The sequence below is a fragment of the Globicephala melas genome, chromosome 12 (genome assembly GCF_963455315.2).
Source record: "Globicephala melas chromosome 12, mGloMel1.2, whole genome shotgun sequence".
NCBI lineage: Eukaryota > Metazoa > Chordata > Mammalia > Artiodactyla > Delphinidae > Globicephala > Globicephala melas.
Window position 1 is genome coordinate 19518267 of NC_083325.1, and position 24065 is coordinate 19542331.

The following is a 24065-nucleotide window of genomic DNA, read 5'->3' on the forward strand; positions in this document are numbered from 1 at the left end:
ATCAAATGAGTTCCATAGTCCTCTGTAATTAAGAGAGTTTGTCCTTCTATAAATGACTCAGTCTAGAAATAAGCTGAGCCTTAGACAGACGGTGTGCTCAGAGCAACTTGCTTGAATTTCTGTATAAATCTACATTCCCCTTGTCCTTTATATATCTGGAATAATGCTACCTTTGCTTAACCTGTATAATCAGCATTTCTTATATTGTCAAAAATAGGAGTTAGCATCATGAAGTGGACAACTGCTTTGTGCTGGAGTCCTTTTCACATTCTAATCCTCACAATATACCTTCATTAACTGTATTATACAAATAAAGGAAAAGGTACATAACCTATTGTGGAAATCATCTTGCAATATATATGTTTATCAAATCATCACATGTACAGCTTAAACTTACACAATGTTACATGTCAATTATATCTCAATAAGTTGGGGGAATTTTTTAAAATCACGTAAAAACATGAAAAAACTGAGACACAAGAATTTTTTAATGATTTTTTGCATAACATTGACAGTGATTCTCAACGTTTGATGTGTATGTGTGTGTGTGTGTGTGTGTGTGTGTGTGTATGTATCATCTAGGTATATTTTTCCCTATGGGCCATTTTATGACTGGTAGTGGTTCTCAAACTTTGAGTATATATACAATAACCTAGAAATATTTAAAAAATATACATATATAAGCACTTTGACCAACATATCTTTTGGTGAGGAAAGAAGAATTAGGGAAGTATACATATTTTGAAAACAACAAAAAATGGCACACGTCAATACTGATCCAGGGCAGAGATGAGATTCCCTGTACTCTGACATGACACCTCTAACTAAACAGATAGGAAGAAAAAAAAAATTGAGACTATATTGCAGGTAACCATAAAAAGTTGGCAATGAAATATGTGGTAAGGGTTTTGGAGTGGACTCTTTTTCCGAAGCTTCAAACACAAGCCAGATCACCAAACACCACATGGAGGGAGCGTGGATTGAATGGCTATATCAAGGTGGGAGCCTTCTCAGGCTACCATTTAACTTGAGGATTGTGTACAGTGGGAATGAGAGAATAAAACTGGATCACTTGGAGGACCTGAGAATTCCTCCCATAACTTGCTGACAGACCCTTAACCTTCAGTAGAGATTGAGGCAAACTTCTGGCCCTAGATGTTCAAACTTAAAATCTACCCTTTAAATTTTAATCAAATCACAAGAGGAACCTGGCAGAAGAGGGTGAACTGAACTACACTCTCTCATCCTTGTAGCAAAATAATCCTTTACAAAGCCCAGCAGTCTTTATTCTATGGTTCATTTGTTAGTGAATTTCACAAATAATTTTATTTAAATATTCACAATTCCCCATGTTTAAAGCAATTCATAAAATGTTCACTAATGCAAGTGTTTCCTTCAGCAAACTGTTTAGCTATCTTTCATTTAAATATTTTTAATTAGCGATGTGGAGCTAGTGGAAAACCCATAAATCCTTGTCTAGATGTTTCCCCAAGGGCCAGGATTTCTGTGTCTGGGTGTCCCTCTCTTCCTATCTCTCTAAACTGACAGAGACAGGAAGGCAAGACTGACATCTTCACAGAAATTAAGTCAGCATTGCCTGTAAGATCAGAGGTAGCTCTTTGTTGTTCTTGGAAGTTTACACCTAAAAGCTCTCCACACCTCTTCCCTAACAGCCCACCTCAGAATCCAGAGATCATTACTGAGTGCCTACTAAGCTAGGATTTCTCGCAAGCATTATGTAATTTAATTTTTATAACAATACTCTGAGGTACCCATTATAATTCTCATTTTGTTTCCTAACATCTTTAATGGAGTACATTTGATTTACATTGTTGTGTTAGTTTCTGCTGTATAACAAACTGAATCAGCTATACGTATACATATATCCCCATATCCCCTCCCTCTTGCATCTGCCTCCTATCCTCCCTATTCCACTCCTATAGATGGTCACAAAACAGTGAGTTGGTCTACCTGTGCTATGCACCTGCTTCCCACTAGCTATCTATTTTACGTGTGGTAGTGTATATATGTCAATGCCACTTTCTCACTTTATCCCAGCTTACCCTTCCCTCTCCCTGTGTCCTCAAGTCCATTCTCTAGGTCAACAACTTTATTCCTGTACTGCCCTTAGGTTCTTGAGAACCCTCTTTTTTTTTTTTTTTTTTAGATTCCATATATGTATATATATTACCATACAGTATTTTTTTTATATTTCTAACTTACTTCAATCTGTATGACAGACTCTAGGTCCATCCACCACACTACAAATACCTCAATTCCATTTTTTTTTATGGCTGAGTATTATTCCATTGTATATATGTACCACATCTTCATTATAAATTCATCAGCCAATGGACACTTAGGTTGTTTCCATGTCCTGGTTATTGTAAATAGTTTGGCAATGAATACTGTGGTACATGACTCTTTTTGTATTAAGTTTTTCTCAGGGTATATGCCCAGTAGTGGTATTGTTGGGTCATATGGTAGTTCTATTTTTAGTTTTTTAAGGAACCAGAATACTGTTCTCCATGGTGGCTGTATCAATTTACATTCCCACCAACAGTGCAAGAGGGTTCCCTTTTCTCCACACTCTCTCCAGCATTTATTGTTTCTAGATTTTTTGAGAATGGCCATTCTGACTGGTGTAAGGTGATACCTCATTGTAGTTTTGATTTGCATCTCTCTAATGATTAGTTATGCTGAACATCCTTTCATGTGCTTCTTAGCATTCTGTATATCTTCTTTGGAGAAATATTTGTTTAGGTCTTCTGCCCATCTTTGGATTGGGTTTTTTGGGTTTTTTTGGTACTGAGCTGTATAAGCTGCTTGTATGTTTTGGAGATTAATCCTTTGTCTGTTGCTTCATTTGCAAATATGTTCTCCCATTCTGAGGGTTGTCTTTTTCTCTTTTTTATGGTTTCCTTTACTGTGCAAAACCTTTTAAGTTCCAATAGTTCCCATTTGTTTATTTTTGCTTTTATTTCCATTTCTCTAGGAGGTGGATCAAAAACAATTTTGCTGTGATTTTTGCCATGGGGTGTTCTGCCTATGTTTTCCTCTAAGAGTTTTAGGGTTTCTGGCCTTACATTTAGGTCTTTAATCCATTTTGAATTTATTTTTGTGTATGGCATTAGAGAGTGTTCTAATATCATTTTTTTACATGTAGCTGTCTAATTTTCCCAGCATCACTTATTGAGGAGGCTGTCTTTTCAGCATTGTATACTCTTGCCTCCTTTATCAAAGATAAGGTGACCATATGTGCATTGGTTTATCTCTAGGCTATCTATCCTGTTCCATTGATCTATATTTCTGTTTTTGTGCCAGTACCATACCATCTTGATTACTGTATCTTTGTAGTATAGCCTAAAGTCAGGGAGCCTTATTCCTCTAGCCTCATTTTTCTTTCTCAAGATTGTTTTAGCTACTTGGAGTCTTTTGTGTTTCCATACAAATTGTGAAACTTTTCCTTCTAGTTCTGTGAAAAATGCCATTGGTAGTTTGATAGAGATTGCATTGAATTTGTAGATTATTTGGATAGTATAGTCATTTTTACAATGTTGATACTTCCAGTCCAAGATCATGGTATATCTCTACATCTGTTTGTATGATCTTTAATTTCTTGCATCAGTACCTTATAGTTTTCTGCATACAGGTCTTTTGTCTCCTTAGGTAAGTTTATTCCTAGGTATTTTATTCTTTTTGTTGCAATGGTAAATTGGAGTGTTTCCTTAATTTCTCATTCAGATTTGTCATCATTCATGAATAGGAATGCAAGAGACTTCTGTGCATTAATTTTGTAACCTGCTACTTTACCAAATTCATTGATAAGCTCTAGTAGTTTTCTAGTAGCGTCTTTAGGATTCTCTCTATATAGTATCATGTCATCTGCACAGAGTGACTGTTTTACTTCTTTTCCAATTTGGAGTCCTTTTATTTATTTATCTTCTCTGATTTCTGAGGCTAAAACTATATTGAGTAATAGTGGTGAGAGTGGGCAACCTTGTCTTGTTTCTGATCTTACTGGAAATGGTTTCAGTTTTTCACCTTTGAGAATGATGTTGGCTGTGGATTTATTATACATGGCCTTCATTATATTGAGGTAAGTAACTCTGTGCCTACTTTATGAAGAGTTTTTATCATAAATGCGTGTTGAATTTTGTTGAAAGCTTTTTCTGCATCTATTGGGATGATCATATGGTTTTTATCCTTCAGTGTGTTAATATGGGATATCATACTGATTGATTTCCATATATTGAAGAATCCTTGCATTCCAGGGATAAAACCCACTTGATCATGGTGTATGATCCTTTGAATGTGCTGCTGGATTCTGTTTGGTAGTGTTTTGTTGAGGATTTTTGCATCTATGTTCATCAGAGATATTGGCCTGTAGTTTTCTTATTTTGTGACATCTTTGTCTGGTTTTGCTATCAGGATGATGGTGGTCTCTTAAAATGAGTTTGGGAGGTTCCTCCCTCTGCTATATTTTGGAAGAGTTTGAGAAGAATAGGTATTAGCTCTTCTCTAAATGTTTGATAGAATTCACCTGTGAAGCCATCTGGTCTGGGCTTTTGTTTCTTGGAAGATTTGTAATCATATTTTCAATTTCAGTGCTTGTGATTGGTCTGTTCATATTTTCTATTTCTTCCTAGTTCAGTCTCAGGGGGTTGTGCTTTTCTAAGAATTTGTCCATTTCTTCCAGGTTGTCCATTTTATTGACATATAGTTGCTTGTAGTAATCTCTCATGATACTTTGTATTTCTGCAGTGTCAGTTGTTACTTCTTTTTCATTTCTAATTCTGTTGATCTGAGTCTTCTTCCATTTTTTCTTGATGAGTCTGACTAATTATCAATTTTGTTTATCTTCTTAAACAACCAGCTTTTAGTTTTATTAATCTTTGCTATCATTTTCTTCATTTCATTTTCATTTATTTCTCATCTGATCCTTATCATTTCTTTCCTTCTGTTAACTTTGGTGTCTTTTTGTTCTTCTCTCTATAATTGCTTTAGGTGCAAGGTTAGGTTGTTTAGTTGAGATTTTTCTTCTTTCTGGAGGTAGTATTACATTGCTATAAACTTCCCTCTTAGAACTACTTTTGCTGCATCCCATAGGTTTTAGGTTGTCATGATTTTATTGTCATTTGTTTCTAGGTATTTTTTGTTTTCCTTTTTGATTTCTGTAGTGATCTCTTGGTTATTTAGGAGCATATTGTTTGATCTCCATGTGTTTGTATTTTGTACAGCTTTTTTTCCCCCTGTAATTGTTATCTAGTCTTATAGCATGGGGGTCAGAAAAGATACTTGATATGATTTCAATTTTCTTAAATTTACCAAGGCTTGATTTGTGAACCAAGATATAATCTATCCTGAAGAATATTCCATGACCACTTGAGAAGAATGTATATTCTGTTGTTTTTGGATGGAATGGCCTATAAGTATCAATTAAGTCCATCTTGTTTAATGTGTCAGTTAAAGCTTATGTTTCCTTATTTATTTTAATTTTGGTTGATATGTCCATTTGTGAAAGTGGGGTGTTAAATTTCCATACTATTATTATGTTGTTGTCAATTTCCCTTTTTATGCCTGTTAGTATTTGCCTTATGTATTGAGGTGCTCCTATGTTGTATGCATATATGGTTATAATTTTTATATCTTCTTCTTAGATTGATGCCTTGATCATTATGTAGTGTCCATTCTTGTCTCTTGTAACAGTCTTTATTTTAAAGTCTATTTTGTCTGATATAATTATTGCTACTCCAGCTTTTATTGATTTCCATTTGCATGGAATATCTTTTTCCATCCCCTCACTTTCAGTCTGTATGTGTCCCTAGGTCTGAGGTGGGTTTCTTGTAGACAACATATATATGGGTCTTGTTTTTGAATCCATTACACCAATCTATGTCTTTTGGTTGGAGCATTTAATCCATTTACATTTAAGGTAGTTATTGATAGGTATGTTCCTATTATCATTTTCCTAATTGTTTTAGGCTTGTTTTTGTAGGTCTTTTCCTTCTCTTGCGTTTCCTACCTAGAGACGTTCCTTTAGCATTTGCTGTACACCTGGTTTTGTGGTGCTGAGTTCTCTTAACCTTTGCTGGTCTGTAAAGGATTTACTTTCTCCATTGAATCTGAATGAAATCATTGCTGGGTAGAGTAATCTTCATTGTAGGTTTTTCCCTTTCATCACTTTAAATATATCCTGACACTCCATTCTGGCTTGCAGAGTTTCTGCTGAAAGGTCAGCTGTTAACCTTATGGGGATTCCCTTGTATGTTATTTGTTGCTTTTCCCTTGCTGCATTTAATATTTTTCTTTTTACTTAATTTTTCATAGTTTGATTAATAACTGTCTTGGTGTGTTTCTCCTTGGATTTACCTTGTATGGGGCTCTCTGTGCTTCCTAGACTTGATTGACTATTTCCCATCCTATACTAGGGAAATTGTCAACTATAAGCTCTTCAAATATTTTCTCAGTCTCTTTTTTTTTTTTTTTTCTCTTTTTCTTCTGGGACCCATATGTTTCATATGTTGTTGCATTTAATGTTGTCCCAGAGGTCTCAGAGACTGTTCTCAATTGTTTTCATTCTTTTTCCTTTATTCTGCTCTGCGGTAGTTATTTCCACTCTTTTATCTTCCAGGTGACATATCCGTTCTTCTGCCTCATTATTCTGCTATTGATTCCTTCCAGAGAATTTTTAATTTCATTTATTTTGTTGTTCATCATTGTTTGTTTGCTCTTTAGTTCTTCTAGGTGCTTGTTAAGTGTTTCTTGTATTTTCTCCATTCTATTTCCAAGATTTAGGATCATCTTTACTATCATTACTCTGAATTCTATTTCAGGTAGGCTGTCTATTTCCTCTTCATTTGTTTGGTCTGGAGGGTTTTTATCCTGCTCCTTCATCTGCTGTGTATTTCTCTATCTTCTCATTTTGCTTAACTTACTGTGTCTGTGGTCCCCTTTTCACAGGCTGCAGTTACATAGTTCCCGTTGATTTTGGTTTCTGCACCCAGTGGGTAATGTTGATTCAGTGAGTTGTGTAGGCTTCCTGGTGGAGGAGACTGGTGCCTTTGTTCTGGTGGATGAGGATGGATCTTGTATTTCTAGTGGGCAGGACCACATCTGATAGTGTGTTTTGGGGTGTCTGTGAACTTATTATAATTTTAGGCAGCCTCTCTGCTAATGGGTATGGTTATGTTCCTGTCTTGTTAGTTGTTTAGCATGGGGTGTCCAGCACTGGAGCTTGCTGTCCACGGAGTGGAGGTAGGTCTTAGCATTGAGATGGAGATCTCTGGGAGAACACTTACTGATTGATATTATGTGGGGTCGGGAGGTCTCTGGTGGTCCAATGTCCTGAACTCAGCTCTCTCACCTCAGAGGCTTAGGCCTAACACCCGGCCAGAGCACAAAGACCCTCTCAGCCCCACAGCTGAGAAGAAAAGGGAGGAAAAAAAAAAAGAAAGTAAGAAAGAAGAAAGGAAGAAAGAAAGAAAGAAAGAGAAAGAAAGAAAATAAGGGTATTAAAATAAAAGATTTTTTGAAGGCTGTGGTAGAGGAACCAAGATGGTGGAGTAGAAGGATGTGCTCTCACTCCCTCTTGTGAGAACACCAGAATCACAACTAGCTGCTGGACAATCATTGAGAGGAAGACACTAGAGCTCACGAAAAATGATACCCCACAACCAAAGACAAAGGAGAAGCCACAATTAGAAGGTAGGAGGGGTGCAATCACAGCAAAATCAAATCCCATAACTGGTGCGTAGATGACTCACAGTGGAGAACACTTATACCACAGAAGTCTCCCCACAGTAGTGAAGGTTCTGAGCCCCATGTCAGCCTTCCCAACCTGTGGGTCCGGCAATGGGAGGAGGATTTCCTAGAGAATCAGACTTTGAAGCCTAGTGGGAATTGATTGCAGGACTTCAACAGGACTGGGGGAAACAGAGACTCCACTCTTGGAGGGCACACACAAAGTAATGTGCGCATAGGGATCCAGGGGATGGAGAAGTGACCCCAGGGGAGACTGAACCAGACCTACCTGCTAGTGTTGGAGGGTGTCCTACAGAGGCGGGGGGGGCGCTGTGGCTCACCATGGGGACAAGGACACTGGCAGCAGAAGTTCTGGGAAGTACCCCTTGGCATGAGCCCTCCCAGAGTCTCTCATTCACCCCACCAAAGAGCCCAGGTAGGATCAACTGTTGGGTTGCCTCAGGCCAAACAACAAACAGGGAGGGAACCCAGCCCCACCCATCAACACCCAAGTGGATTAAAGTTTTACTGATCTCTGCCCATGAGAGCAACAGTCAGCTCTACCCACCACCAGTCCCTCCCATCAAGCCTCTTAGATAGACTAATCCACAAGAGGGGAGATAGCAGAAGCAAGAAGAACTACAGTCCTGCAGCCTGTGGAACAAAAAACACATTCAAAGAAAGATAGACAAGATGAAAAGGCAGAGGGCTATGTACCAGATGAAGGAACAATATAAAACCCCAGAAAAACAACTAAATGAAGTGGAGATAGGCAACCTTCCAGAAAAAGAATTCAGAATAATGATAGTGAAAATGATCCAGGACCTCAGAAAAACAATGGAGGCAAAGATCGAGAAGGCGCAAGAAATGTTTAACAAAGACCTAGAAGAATTAAGGAACAAAAAAACAGAGATGAACAATACAATAACTGAAATGAAAGCTACACTAGAAGGATCAATAGCAAAATAAGGCAGAAGAACGGATAAGTGACCTGGAAGACAGAATGGTGGAATTCCCTGCTGTGAAACAGAAAAAAGAATGAAAAGACATGAAGTCAGCATAAGAGACCTCTGGGACAACATTGAACACAACAACATTCACATTATAGGGGTCTGAGAAGGAGAAGAGAGAGAGAAAGGACCTGAGGAAATATTTGAAGAGATTATAGTCGAAAACTTCCCTAATATAGGAAAGGAAATAGCCACCCAAATCTAGGAAGTGCCGCAAGTCTCATACAGGATAAACCCAAGGAGAAACACGCCGAGACACATAGTAATCAAATTGGCAAAAAATAAAGACAAAGAAAAATTATTAAAAGCAGCAAGGGAAAAACGAAAAATAACATAAAAAGGAACTCCCATGAGGTTAACAGCTGATTTCTCAGCAGAAACTCTACAAGCCAGAAGGGAGTGGCATGATATACTTCAATTGATGAAAGGGAAGAACCTACAACCAAGATTACTCTTCCTGGCGAGGATCTCATTCAGATTCGATGGAGAAATCAAAAGCTTTACACCAAGCGAAAGTTAATAGAATTCAGCACCACCAAACCAGCTCTACAACAAATGCTAAAGGGACTTACTTAAGTGGGAAACACAAACGAAGAAAAGGACCTACAAAACAAACTCAAAACAATTAAGAAAATGGTCACAGGAACATACATATCCATAATTACCTTAAAGGTGAATGGATTAAATGCTCCAACCAAAAGACACAGGCTTGATGAATGGATACAAAAACAAGACCCATATATATGCTGTCTACAAGAGAACAACTTCAGACCTAGGGACACGTACAGACTGAAAGTGAGGGGATGGAAAAAGATATTCCATGCAAATGGAAATCAAAAGAAAGCTGGAGTAGCTATACTCATATAAGATAAAATAGACTTTAAAACAAAGAATGTTACAAGACACAAGGAAGGACACTACATAATGATCAAGGGATCAATCCAAGAAGAAGATATAACAATTATGAATATATATGCACCCAACATAGGAGCACCTCAATACATGAGGCAAGTGCTAACAGCTATAAAAGAGGAAACTGACAGTAAGACAATAATATTGGGGGACGTTAACACCTCACAGAAACCAATAGACAGATCATCCAAAATAAAAATAAATAAGGAAACAGAAGCTTTAAATGACACAATAGACCAGATAGATTTCACTGATATTTATAGGGCATTCCATCCAAAAACAGCAGATTATACTTTCTTCTCAAGTGCACACAGACATTCTCCAGGATAGATCACATCTTGGATCACAAATCAAGTCTCATAAATTTAATAAAATTGAAATCATATAAAGCATCTTTTCTGACCTTGATGCTATGAGATTACAAATGAATTACAGGGAAAAAAATGTAAAAAACACAAACACATGGAGGCTAAACAATATGTGACTAAATAACCAAGAGATCACTGAAGAAATCAAAGAGGAAATCAAAAAATACCTAGAGACAAATGACAATGAAAACACAACGATCCAAAACCTATGGGATCAGCAAAAGCAGTTCTAAGAGGGAATTTTATAGCTATACAAGCCTACCTCAAGAAACAAGAAAAAAATCCAGTAAACAATCTAACCTTACACCTAAATGAACTAGAGAAAGAAGAACAAACAAAACCCAAAGTTAGCAGAAGGAAAGAAATCATAAAAATCAGAGCAGAAATAAATGAAATAGAAACAAAGAAAACAATAGTAAAGATCAATAAAACTAAAAGCTGGTTCTTTGAGAAGATAAACAAAATTGATAAACCATTAGCCAGACTTATCAAGAAAAACAGGGAGAGGGCTCAAATCAACAAAATTAGAAATGAAAAAGGAAAAATGACAACAGACACTGCAGAAATAAAAAGCATCCTAAGAGACTACTACAAGCAACTCTATGCCAATAAAATGGACGACCTGGAAGAAATGGACAAATTCTTAGAAAGGTATAACCTTCCAAGACTGAGCCAGGAAGAAATAGAAAATATGAACAGACCAATCACAAGTAATGAAATTGAAACTGTGATTAAAAATCTTCCAACAGGGCTTCCCTGGTGTCACAGTGGTTGAGAGTCTGTTTGCCGATGCAGGGGACGCAGGTTCGTGCCCCAGTCCGGGAAGATCCCACATGCTGCGGAGCCACTGGGCCCATGAGCCATGGCTGCTGAGCCTGCGTGTACGGAGCCTGTGCTCCGCAATGGGAGAGGCCACAACAGTGAGAGGCCCGTGTACCGCAGAAAAAAACAAAAACAATAAAACAAAAAAAACCTTCCAACAAACAAAAGTCCAGGACCAGATGGCTTCACAGGTGAATTCTATCAAACATTTAGAGAAGAGCTAACACCCATCTTTCTCAAACTTTTCCAAAAAATGACAGAGGAAGGAACACACCTAAACTCATTCTATGAGGCCACAATCACCCTAATACCAAAACCAGACAAAGATACTACAAAAAAAGGAAATTAAAGACAAATATCACTGATGAATATAGATGCAAAATTCTCAATAAAATACTGGAAAACAGAATCCAACAACACATTAAAAGGATCATATACCATGATCGAGTGGGATTTATGCCACTTGATCTACTGCAAGGATTGCAAGGATCCTTCAATATATGCAAATCAATCAATGTGATACACGATATTAACAAATTGAAGAATAAAAACCATATGGTCATCTCAATAGATGCAGAAAAAGTTTTTGACAAAATTCAACACCGATTTATGATAAAAATTCTCCAGAAAGTGGGCATAGAGGGAACCTACCGCAACATAATAAAGGTCATATACGACAAAACCACAGCAAACATTATTCTCAATGGTGAAAAACTGAAAACATTTCCTCTAAGATCAGGAAGAAGACAAGGATGTCCACTCTCACCACTACTATTCAACACAGTACTGGAAGTCCTAGCCACGGCAATCAGAGAAGAAAAAGAAATAAAAGGAATACAAATTGGAAAAGAAGAAGTAAAACTGTCACTGTTAGCAGATGAAATGATACTATACATAGGGAATCCTAAAGATGCCACCAGAAAACTACTAGAGCTAAACAACGAATTTGGTAAAGTTGCAGGATACAAAATTAATGCACAGAAATCTCTTGCATTCCTATAAACTAATGATGAAAAATCTGAAAGAGAAATTATGGAAACACTCCCATTTACCATTGCAACAAAAAGAATAAAATACCTAGGAATAAACCTACCTAGGGAGATAAAAGACCTGTAAGCAGAAAACTATGACACTGATGAAAGAAATTAGAGATGATACCAATAGATGGAGAGATATATCATGTTCTTGGATTTGAAAAATCAATATTGTGAAAATGACTATACTACCCAAAGCAATCTACAGATTCAATGTAATCCCTATCAAATTACCAATGGCATTTTTTATGGAACTAGAACAAATCATCTTAAAATTTGTATGGAGACAAAAAAGACCACAAATAGCCAAAGCAGTCTTGAAGGAAAAAAAAACGGAGCTGGAGGAATCAGATTTCCTGACTTCAGACTATACTACAAAGCTACAGTAATCAAGAAAATATGGTACTGGCACAAAAACAGAAACATAGATCAATGGAACAAGATAGAAAGCCTAGAGATAATCCCACGCACCTATGGGCAACTAATCTATGACAAAGGAGGCAAAGATATACAATGGAGAAAAGACAGTCTCTTCAATAAGTGGTGCTGGGAAAACTGAACAGCTACATATAAAAGAATGAAATTAGAACACTCCCTAACACCATACATAAAAATAAACTCAAAATGGATTCAAGACCTAAATGTAATACCAGACACTATAAAACTGTTAGAGGAAAACATAGGAAGAACACTCTTTGACATAAATCACAGCAAGATCTTTTTTGATACACCTCCTACAGTAATGGAAATAAAAATAAAAAAATGGACCTAATGAAACTTCAAAGCTTTTGCACAGCAAAGGAAACCATAAACAAGATGAAAAGACAACCCTCAGGGCTTCCCTGGTGGCGCAGTGGTTGAGAGTCCACCTGCCAATGCAGGAGACACGGGTTCGTGCCCTGGTCCAGGAAGATCCCACATGCCATGGAGCGGTTAGGCCTGTGAGCCATGGTCGCTGAGTCTGCGCATCCAGAGCCTGTGCTCCACAACAGGGGAGGCCACAACAGTGAGAGGCCCGCATATCACAAAAAAAAAAAAAAAAAAAAAAAGGCAATCCTCAGAATGGAAGAAAATATTTGCAAATGAATCAGCTGACAAAGGATTAATGTCTAAAATATATAAACAGCTCATGCAGCTCAATATTAAAGAAACAAACAACCCAATACAAAATTGGGTAGAAGACCTAAATAGACATTTCTCCAAAGAAGACATACAGATGACCAAGAAGCACATGAAAAGCTGCTCAACATCACTAATATTACAGAAATGCAAATCAAAACTACAATGAGGTATCACCTCACACCAGTTAGAATGGGCATCATCAGAAAATCTACAAACAAATGCTGGAGACGGTGTGGAGAAAAGGGAACCCTCTCGCACTGTTGGTGGGAATGTAAATTGATACAGCCACTATGGAGAACAGCATGGAGGTTCCTTAAAAAAGTAAAAATAGAATTACCATATGATCCAGCAATCCTACTACTGGGCACATACCCAGGGAAAACCATAATTCAAAAGGACACGTGCACCCCAATGTTCATTGCAGCACTATTTACAATAGCCATGTCATGGAAGCAACCTAAATACCCATCGACAGATGAATGGATAAAGAAGTTGTGGCACATATATACAATGGAATATTACTCAGCCATAAAAAGGAAGGAATCTGAGTTATTTGTTGAGATGTGGATGGATCTAAAGACTGTCATACAGAGTGAAGTAAGTCAGAAAGAGAAAAACAAATATCATATATTAACACATGTATGTGGAACTTAGAAAAATGGTATAGATGAACTGGTTTGCAGGGCAGAATTTGAGACACAGATGTAGAGAACAAGCATATGGACACCAAGGGAGGAAAACCGTGGTAGGGTGGGGATGGTGGTGTGCTGAATTGGGCGATTGGGAATGACATGTATACACTGCTGTGTATGAAATTGATGACTAATAAGAACCCGTAGTATAAAAAAACAAACAAACAAACAAAAAATACCCAACTAAACTTTCTTTGGGTTATTTGTATGGAAATATGTTAATATAAATGCTTCAGACATTATATGAAATTTCTAAAAATTTTATATGTTCTGGTATAATGTTATAAGTCATAATTCTAGTTATTACTTTAAAATGCATATCTCAGAAATAACTAAATTTTCTTGTCAATTGCATTATTATGAACTTTCATCAAATCTTTAACCATGGTCACTTTTAAGCCTTTTGTCACTTACAGACAGTTCTGGGTGTACTCTGATGCTTTTGCAAAAATGTTCCTATAAAAGGGTTTCATCTTCACGGAATTCATGGAAAAGACTCTGACAAGTACAGGTTTCTGGTAATTGACTATACTGCGGAACTGAATGAATAAGCATTTTCAGAACTCTAATGGAAAACTGATGAATTCACAAAAGTGCTAACAAAAGATCAAGATGAAAAAAAAAACTTAATTACATGGGACTGAGTGAACTGATGAGGATGATTATAATTTTTGTGACTTTCTGTTTGAATAAAAAAAAAATCCCACAAGGACTCAGAGGCAAAAAAATATACAAATCAATTTTCACTGCAAAGTAAAGGAGCTGTTACAGTGGAGGATTACTGGACTGAATGTCAATATTATGACATAGTATGAGTGTGTTTTGTGTTTGGTAATTGCAGTCATTGTTGCTTTTGTTGTGGTCATCCATTTACAATGCTTGGTGTCAGTTTATTTATCTCTTGTAAAAATAAAATACAGTGTGTGTGTGTGTGTGTGTGTGTGTGTGTGTGAAAAATAAAAATAAAATAAATAAAAGATTTTTTAAATATTATTAAAATAAAAACATTTAAAAGAAAAGAGAGCAACCAAACCAATAAACAAATCCACCAATGATAACAAGCACTAAAAACTAAACTAAGATAAACATAAAAATCAGAAATTACTCAGTTATATACAGCAAACCCCAAGTCTCTAGTTTCTCCCAAAGTCCATCAGCTCAATTTTAGGATTATTTGTTGTCTATTCCAGTTTTCCACAGACGCAGGGTACATCAAGTTGATTGTCGACATTTAATCCACTTCTCCTGAGGCTGTACGGAGAAATTTCCCTTTCTCTTCTTTGTTTGCACAGCTTGTGGTGTTCAACTTTGCTTTTAGCCCCGCCTCTGCATGTAGGTTGCCCTCTAGCGTCTGTTCTCCACCCAGAAAAGAGGGAGTTAAAGGAGCAGCTGATTAGGGGGCTCTGGCTCACTCAGGCCGTAGGAAGGGACAGGTACAGAATGTGGGGTGAGCCTGTGGTGGCAGAGGCCGACGTGATGTTGCAACAGCCTGGGGCACACGACCGTATGTTCTCCTGGGACAGTTGTCCCTGGATCATGGGACCCTGGCAGTGGCAGGCTGCATAGGCTCCTGAGAGGGGAGGTGTGGATTGTGACCTCTGCTTGCACACAGGATTCTTGGCGGCTTCGGCAGCAGCATTAGCATTTCATGCCCATCTCTGGTGTGTGAGTTGATAGCCGCTGCTCACGTCCATCTCTGAAGCTTGTTTAGGCAGTGTTCTGAATCTCCTCTCCTTGAGCACCTCGAAACAATGGTATCTTGCCTCTTAGACAGGTCCAGAGTTTTTCCCAGACTCCCTCCCAGGTAGCTGTGGTCCAGTAGCCCCCTTCAGGCTGTGTTCATGCAGCCAACCCCAGTCCTGTCCCTGGAATCTGACCTCTGAAGCCCAAGCCTGAGCTCCCAGCCTCTGCCCAGGAGGGTGAGCAGACAAGCCTCTCAGGCTGATGAGTGCTGGTCAGCACTGATCCTCTGTACGGGAATCTCTCTGCTTTGCCCTCTGCACCCCTGTTGCTGCACTCTCCTCTGTGGCTTCGAAGCTCCCCCGCCGCCCACCCCCCATCTCCACCAGGGCTTCCTAGTGTGTGGAAAGATTTCCTCCTTTATAGCTCCATCCCAGAAGTGCCAGTCCTGTCCTTGTTCTTTTGTCTGTGTTTTCTTTTGCCCTACCCAGGTATGTAGGGATTTTCTTACCTTTTGGGAAGTCTGAGGTCTTCTGCCAGCATTCAGTAGGTGTTCTGTAGGTGTTGTTCCACATGTAGATGTATTTTTGATGTATTTTTTGGGAGGAAGGTGATCTCCACATGTTATTCCTCTGCCATCTTGAAGGTCCTGTTCTCATTATTATTATTTTTTATGAGAAAAGGCATTGAAAGGTAAAAAGTCCCTTGTCCTAAATCAAAATGCTCATTTATGGCAGAAACAACAGTTCAATGCTGGCCATCAGTCACTGCCTTCCAGATTAAAAATTATTTCCCTGCTCCACCCTACCTGAATTTCTGACACTGAGGATTTACTTTCACAAGAACACAATTACTGATTAAGTCCACTGAGAAATCTAGAGAGAGAGATCAACAACAAAAATAGGCATTTTGTTAAAATGGTTATGAAAAGATTTTCTCCCTGAGTTTTAGGGCACTCTAGGGAGAGTCTGGAGCTCTTTGAGGCCTGAAGCTCCACAGGGTTAGTGCTCATCTTTTTGAGTCTTCCTTCTCATTCCCCATGACTGATGAGTGGAAGGAGTACATAAAATCACTATATTTGAATGGCTAGAAGGGAGTCAAACATAATCTAGAGAAGAAAATTGAAACACAGAGACATCTGTATCATGCCTTCCAGGAGACAGGGTTAATGTGGACTAAGCAGGAGACACATCAGTGAACTTATTTTTCAGTCAAAAATCTATGATCTCAGCTTCTTTGGGCATCTTTTGTTTCTTCTTTCTTCATAAGTAAGGTAGCTGGAGAAATGGAGAGTGAAGCTTTCTCTATTATGGTTTCCAGGAATTGAAATTTTATCGTAGACAAAAAGTTCCTGTCACAATTGTGTATTAGTGTATGGTTCACTGATTCTGGTCATAAGTGTTATTTCATACCTGTTATTTTCATATTTGTTAATAACATCTGAGTTCTTTTTTATAGGTTCCTGTGGGGATTTCAAATATATCCAGAAATTATCATGAAAAAATACTTTAACTAAATTTAAATGAAACAGAAACTGAGAGATATATTTGGGACTCAGAAGAACAAGTTTAAAATTTCTACACATCAAGCTATTTGAAGAAGAAATTACTTGAAGTTTCCCAGAGTTTAGCCTTGACTATGGGAGAATTTCCCTCTCCCTTAAGAACTGCCCAATATATGATACTGAATATCATTAAAATCAGATATCTTTCTTCTAAATTAGTTCATTATTTTGGTAATCTAATATTTAGGATTACTTCAGGCATTACAAACACACAATCATCCAATTTTAAAAATAACTTACTTCCCCTTATGTTTCATGTTAGAAAAATGTGTTTATTAAAAGATACAAATTTTCATAGCTGGTGGATCAAATCCTTCTGAACACACTTGTTGGAAAAGGGAAACAGTCACTTTGCCAAGGACATCTTCATTAGGATTTATTTAATTTTGAAGATACTGATTAAGATTCATGAAATACACTTCAGTGAAAATGAATAAATTGCATCTACATGCAACCACATGGATAATCACTAGTTACATGATACTATGTGAGAAAAGTAGGTTCTGGGAACTACATAGAGCATGGTGCCCTTTTTATGAAGTTCAAGAATAAGAAAATCAACTGTTGACTGAAAAAAATGCACAATGTGAGAGTTAAGAGCTAAGTTTTATTTGGGGCCAAATAAGGACTATAGCCCAGGAGACAGCGTCTCAGATAACTCTGAAGACCTGCCCCAAAGAGGTGGGGGAGGTCAGAATATATGTGATTTTAGTGAAAGGGGGGATACATGCAATCAAGCACACATTCTGGCAGAAGGTTGCTGCTAGTCATGAGGAGCAGTGTCTCCATTAATGGTTTTAGTGCTTTTCTGGATATGAGAAGATACAAGAAATTGAGCTCATAAAATCTCTTTCCAGACACCATGTTGGAGATATTTCCTGCTTCTATGGCAATGGCATCTATCTATGGCAAAAAAGGTACTAAACAAATACTTATGAATATTTAATTGTAATAATAAAAAAAATAGCTAGGTAGGAGTAGAAGGCAACTTAAACCACAAGTAACTAACCATGGATTGTACTTTTAAAGAAACTCACAGAGGATTTCTATTTTATTTCTCACTTTTAAAAAATTTTAACATACAACCTGTTTGTATAAAATTTAGAAAATATTTTTAAGAAGAAAAAAATTAAGTACCTAAATTTCTACTACCTTGAGATAAATACTGTGAGAATTTTGATATAGTTCCTTCCAGTCTTTTTTCTCTGTATATACACATTACAAAATTATGACCATGTGTGTATTCAATTATGCATCCTAAAGGCAAGAGACTGTCATGTATATTGAATTAACCCATATCCCTGATATATGTTGGCATTGCATTTAATCACCAGCACTAAGGATGGACTACACTTATTCATCTGCATTCTCATGTCTTCAAAACTTCTGGGAGATTATTGTTCTCATATTGCCTAGTCAGCAGCACCATGGCAGGCAGGTGATGTTCTGACCAAATTCTATTCAGAGAAAGAACTTTCATAAAGATTTTATGATCAAGGTTTTGCCCAGTTGCCTTTCAATTTCCTCCCCCCCAGTTTTATTGAGACAAAGTCCTATATCTCAAAAATATTATGCCTAAAGAGGTGGTTTAGAAAATTCCTAGTGTTTATTTTGAATTTGAATTTTTATGACCTGTAGACATCGCTTATTATTGAACTGTTCTATATTTTACACATCAGACTGATTCCTGGATAAGCACTAAATGAATGAAATCCAGTTGTTTTAATGTGTTTGGGCTGCTACAACAAAATATTATAAACTGGGTGGCTTCCAGGCAACTGATGTATATTCCTCATTGTTCTGGAGGCTGGGACATCCAAGAACAAGGTGCCAGCAGATTTCATGTCTAGTGAGTGCACTTCCTTCTTCACAGATGGCCATCTTTTTGCTATATCTTCATATGGTGGAAGGGATAACAAGGAAATTATCTGGGTCTCTTTCAAAAGGGCCTTAATTCCATCCATGAGGACTAATCACTAGTGATTAGATCATGATTAACCTCATGATCTAATCAATTCCCAAGGGCCATGCCTCCCATACCATCACATTGGGTGTTGGGATTTAACATATGAATTTTGGGGCAGCACAAGCCTTGAGTTCTATAGCACCAGTCAATCAGAACAAAGAAAAGTGACTATGCTCAGACAGAAAGTTGGCTTTAACTCTGTAGGAGAGTTGGGGCAGGAATAACATCAAAGGATCTTCTTGTCTTTCAATTTAGTTCAGCCCCTTCCTGTCCAAGCTTCAGTGGTGTACCAGCACTAACTCTCATGAGTCATATTGACTCTTGTGTCAATACGACTGGCAAGAGCCAACTGTGCGTTTATCTTCTTGGTGCTGCATTCAGTAATGTTATGTAGTAGCTTGAAATCATCCATGATGGGAGTATTTGTGCCAAGCAAAAGAGCAAACACTGTAAACCATGTTGTTTTTCCAGACAGTTAGTTGCTAAGCATTTATTAGCATACCACTTCCAAGCTACACTTCCTTTCATTGAACAGCAGAAACCATGGGTTCTTTGCCCTTTCAATACAAGCCATTGTTATTCCCAGAGCCAGATTCAATGATGTTCGGTATGTAGGTTCATCTTACAAGAATTAAACAGCAGATCACCATTCACAATGTATGTTTCCAAACATATTCTAATGTCCCATCTAACCATCTAGAAGAACATCTTGGTAAGCATATACTTCCTTTTTATTTTATTTTATTTTTCTCTAATACTTTCCTCCCAGAAGAGTCAGACTTTTCCAAGGCTCCACTTCTTTCTTCAACAGTAAAACCATGGGATACCATCGTGGCTTGACAATTATACAGAGGGGAGAATTGGAAGAATTATGGAACTTTATGCTCCAAGATTCAAGTCTACTGTAATATAAACAAAGTTTTAAACTCTAATTTATGCAACTGATGTATTGACTTAAGAATCCTTCTTTCAAATGATTTGGAAGCTATCAAATGTATGATAAACACTTTTTTGTATGTTTGTTTAAAAGAGGACAGGTGAGTTCCACATAGGAAAGTCATAAATAGAGCATTTTACACACTCACACACATACACACATGCACACACACACATTTTTAAGGTAGAGTGTTATATGGCATTCATGCTTGATGTAGCCACATAGACTTCTTCCACTGGCAAGATAATTGGAGATTAAGTGTGTCTATATATCTGTTATGTTTTTGTGTGACTATATGTGTGCATGTGTAGAATATACAGTTTTGTTTCTGTTATTGTGTTTTTTACCTAAATGATTTCAATCAGAGCTGAATTTCCCACATGTTTTTGATCATGGTGAAAGAGAGTAAGTGAAATAGTATTCTATTTTTTCTGCCTGACTACTCTATTTTAAGTGCTGGCAATGTTGCAGCTTCCTTTTTTCCCCATAGGTCTATGTAAGAAAAAGAAGAAATTACCTGTTGGCTGATACGGAGGCAGGAATTGACTTATGAATAGAAACAGACAAGTTCAGATACCCACATTGTTGTGAGGCTACAATAAAAAGGCCACTAATGATCAGGAATTGCCACAAGCTGAACAAACATGACTTCAAAGGATGCTTTAAGGGCTAAATTAAATAAAAATCCAGTGAAGGATACCAGAGTACCAGTGTCTGAATCAAAATGAACCCATCATATTCTCTGCCAAGGGCATTACTTCTGTTTCTGACACTTTGGGTTTTTAGAGGTAGAATCTTTACAGTTTTGGGAAAGTTCACATTTGAATGCACCATTTTTATGGTTTGCACTCTTTCTTCAAAGAAAGGAAGTGATGCTCCTTACGCTGACAAAGATTTGGTAATTGCCATCTTTGGTGTGGTTGTCAGGCAGCAATATCATCCTTGATTGTGACAACTGTAACAATGATTTTATGTTGGAGGCATTCTGCCTGCATCAGGCCAAATTTTATTAGCAGATAGACTATCTGGAAAGATTAAAAACCTGTAGAGGAGGAGAATGGGCATTAATGCTTACTCTATAAACTTTGAATAAGTAGGTGGTATTTTTGTGTTTCTCAGTTTAGAAAAAAGATGCAAAAATAAATTTCCTAATAGCGTAAATAATCCAAAAAAAATCTTCCTTTTGAAAGAAGGGAAGGAGGGAGAGAGAGAATGGGAAAGGAAAATTAACACTTGAATCCATCTTCCAACTGGCTATTCCCTCCTGACCTTCTATTTTCTGTGAAAGGACTTCCTTGATATCCACTCTCCCTCATTCTCCACATCAGGAGCCAAGTGCTGCTGCTTATACTTCAAACGATATTAGCATGATATGAATAATTTTAATTACACCCTAATTAGGCAGTAAGCTTCTTCAGAGGCAAGAATATCTCGTATGGAAATTTTCTTAACTAAACTGTATAACTTGTTCTAAACCTAGTGTCAGTTTATGAGTGCTAACTCCCCTGTACTATTCTCTTTTCCCCATGCCCATCATCCTTCCAAAATGCCAAGATCAGATTAATAATCCTGGAACAGGTTTGGCTGTATGTCACTTACCTTCTCAAAATTCTCAATATTCTCACATTAACCCTAGACGTGATTATTAACATTTGGGGCGTCTGGTCACTTTGAAAATATGAGCAAAACCATGAATTCTCTCACTAGGAAAAAAGTCATCAATTCAACATCATGACCACCACCAGTGATGCCGTCTTCACTGGTGGTGGTAGCATCATCATGACTACTATGAGCATCATTAGTAACAGGGGACTATTATGTACCATAGCTGTTGACACATTTTACACTATAGAAACTTAATCAGGTTAACACCCTCCATTTTACAAATAGAAAAACAAAGCTCCTCAAAGAAAATATAGACATATAAGGTAATCAGAATTTTAACCCATCAGTCTGGGAGCTAATATTCTTAATCAGTATATCCAATATAAAACACATCCATAGACTTGACATACAATACAAATCTTTAGTGAACACTAGTATGTTAAATCACATATTTAAGGTTTAAATTTGTCAATTATTCAATGATTGTTTCTCAGTCCCATACCTACCTTTCTATACTCTGATCTGAACTGCTGAGACTGTGGTTTGAAAAGCTCACTTCCCAGACTCTTTTAACCCCTCATTTCTTATTAAATTCTGCCAATGCAAAGCATTGGTAGGAGATTAGAAGGCAAGAGGAAGGGAAGGGCTTCTGCTCCTGTCTCCTAAACAGTCTTACCCTAGTACAGCAGGAAGGGCAAGGTGACACTGAGCTTGTCAGCAACATTTCAGTAATTCTTATTTATTTATTTATTTCTGTGGTACGCGGGCCTCTCACTGTTGTGGCCTCTCCCGTTGCGGAGCACAGGCTTCGGACGCGCAGGCTCAGCGGCCATGGCTCACGGGCCCAGCCGCTCCGCGGCATGTGGGATCTTCCTGGACCGGGGCACAAACCCAGGTCCCCTGCATCGGCAGGCGGACTCTCAACCACTGCGCCACCAGGGAAGCCCCATTTCAGTAATTCTTGCACCTCCAAAAATGTAAACTTGTAGGCAACAGCCCAGTGACTGTATCACTTGATCTAAGAGTGCCACACAGAGAAATTATTTTTCTCCTCTTCTCTCCTCCTCATTTTGTACCTTCCAACATATTTGCAAGCAAGGGTTGATGTAAAGGATCATCTCTTTATACTACCCAATATGAATATATTCTTCTGATTAGATCCATACTGAAGCAGGAATGGGCCCAGATAACTGACTCTCAAATACTGGAAAATGGGATTAGTTATCTCATCTCATTGGATTTATAAGTAGAGGTGACTTCACTGACAATGGTAAATAGTTTTTTTATGATTCAAGGAAAGTAGTGGTTTTCCAAATACTTAAGTTATTATCAGTGGTGACTTGGAATAGAGCATATTTTAAAGGTAAGAGAGTAGATCTTAAGTGTTCCCACCACACCAAAAAGAAAAAAAAAAGGTAATTATATGAGGTGATGGATATGTGAATTAACTTGATTGTGGTAATCACTTCACAATGTACATGTATATCAAACCATCACATTGTGTATCTTAAGTATATTTACTTTATTTATTAATTATATCTCAATAAAGCTAGAAAAATTTAATTAAAAAAACAAATAAAAGAAAAGTAAGGCTTTGGGAGAATAAGTGTTAATGCACTTGACCATTATGGTAGTAATGATTACAATAAAGTCCATGTGACTTATGTTATTTCTTACCACATTATAGAGATTACAGAAAGAAATGACAGGCTTAGGGTCCTAAATTCTGAACTCAAGACACAGAACTAGATATATTCTATGGTGTTCCCAAAGCAATATATTTTTTTATAGATGGGATTGATATAATTGCAAATAAGAAAAAAAATTCAATGTAGGTTGAATTGACATCTTTACCAAGCTTCTCATGTTTAGTGCAGTGTATTGGATGACCAGAAATGGGACCCGACACTTGGTGTAGAGATGTTTAGTTGTACCTAGATAAACTTGACAGCCTTGAAACCCTGAATTCCCTTGAGCCTCTCTTTCCAGAGGAATTCATCTCTCCTCTTCTTTCTGATGAAACTAGTCTTCCCTCTTTAAAGACATGTAATCATCTCACTTGAGACAACAGTCTCTGAAAGGGATACTGAATCTTTTCACAACTACTCTTTATAGTACTTAAACTGAATGCTAGAGTCAGAGCCCATTGTGCTTCAAGGGGAAAAAGGGGAAAATCTGACCTGGAGAAGATGGTTTATACTTAAAGAATTACAGGGTTTTACTAAGTTGTATGAAGAAAAATGTGTGGTATATGTGTGGAAATTAATTCTAAGAAGAGGAAAGAAATAATGTTAGATTTGAGCTATGATGTTGACAGAGATACATATACTTACTGGAGGTTGTGGGTTCACTATATTATACTGAAGAACTGGAAATAGTTCTAACAGTTTTCTTGATTGGTTGAAAAAAGCCTAAAATCAATGGTGATTTGTTGTCTATGAAATTTAGATGCTTGAACTTCCCTGATAGAAGGAAGAAATCCCCAAATGTTAGGAGACAGAAATATTGGAGTTGATCTTTCATGGAGCAACGTCCACCCTGTCTCCCCTCATTCTCTAGTATGTCTCCCAATAGGTCAAAAGGATATTCATTTCACTAAGTCAGCCAAAA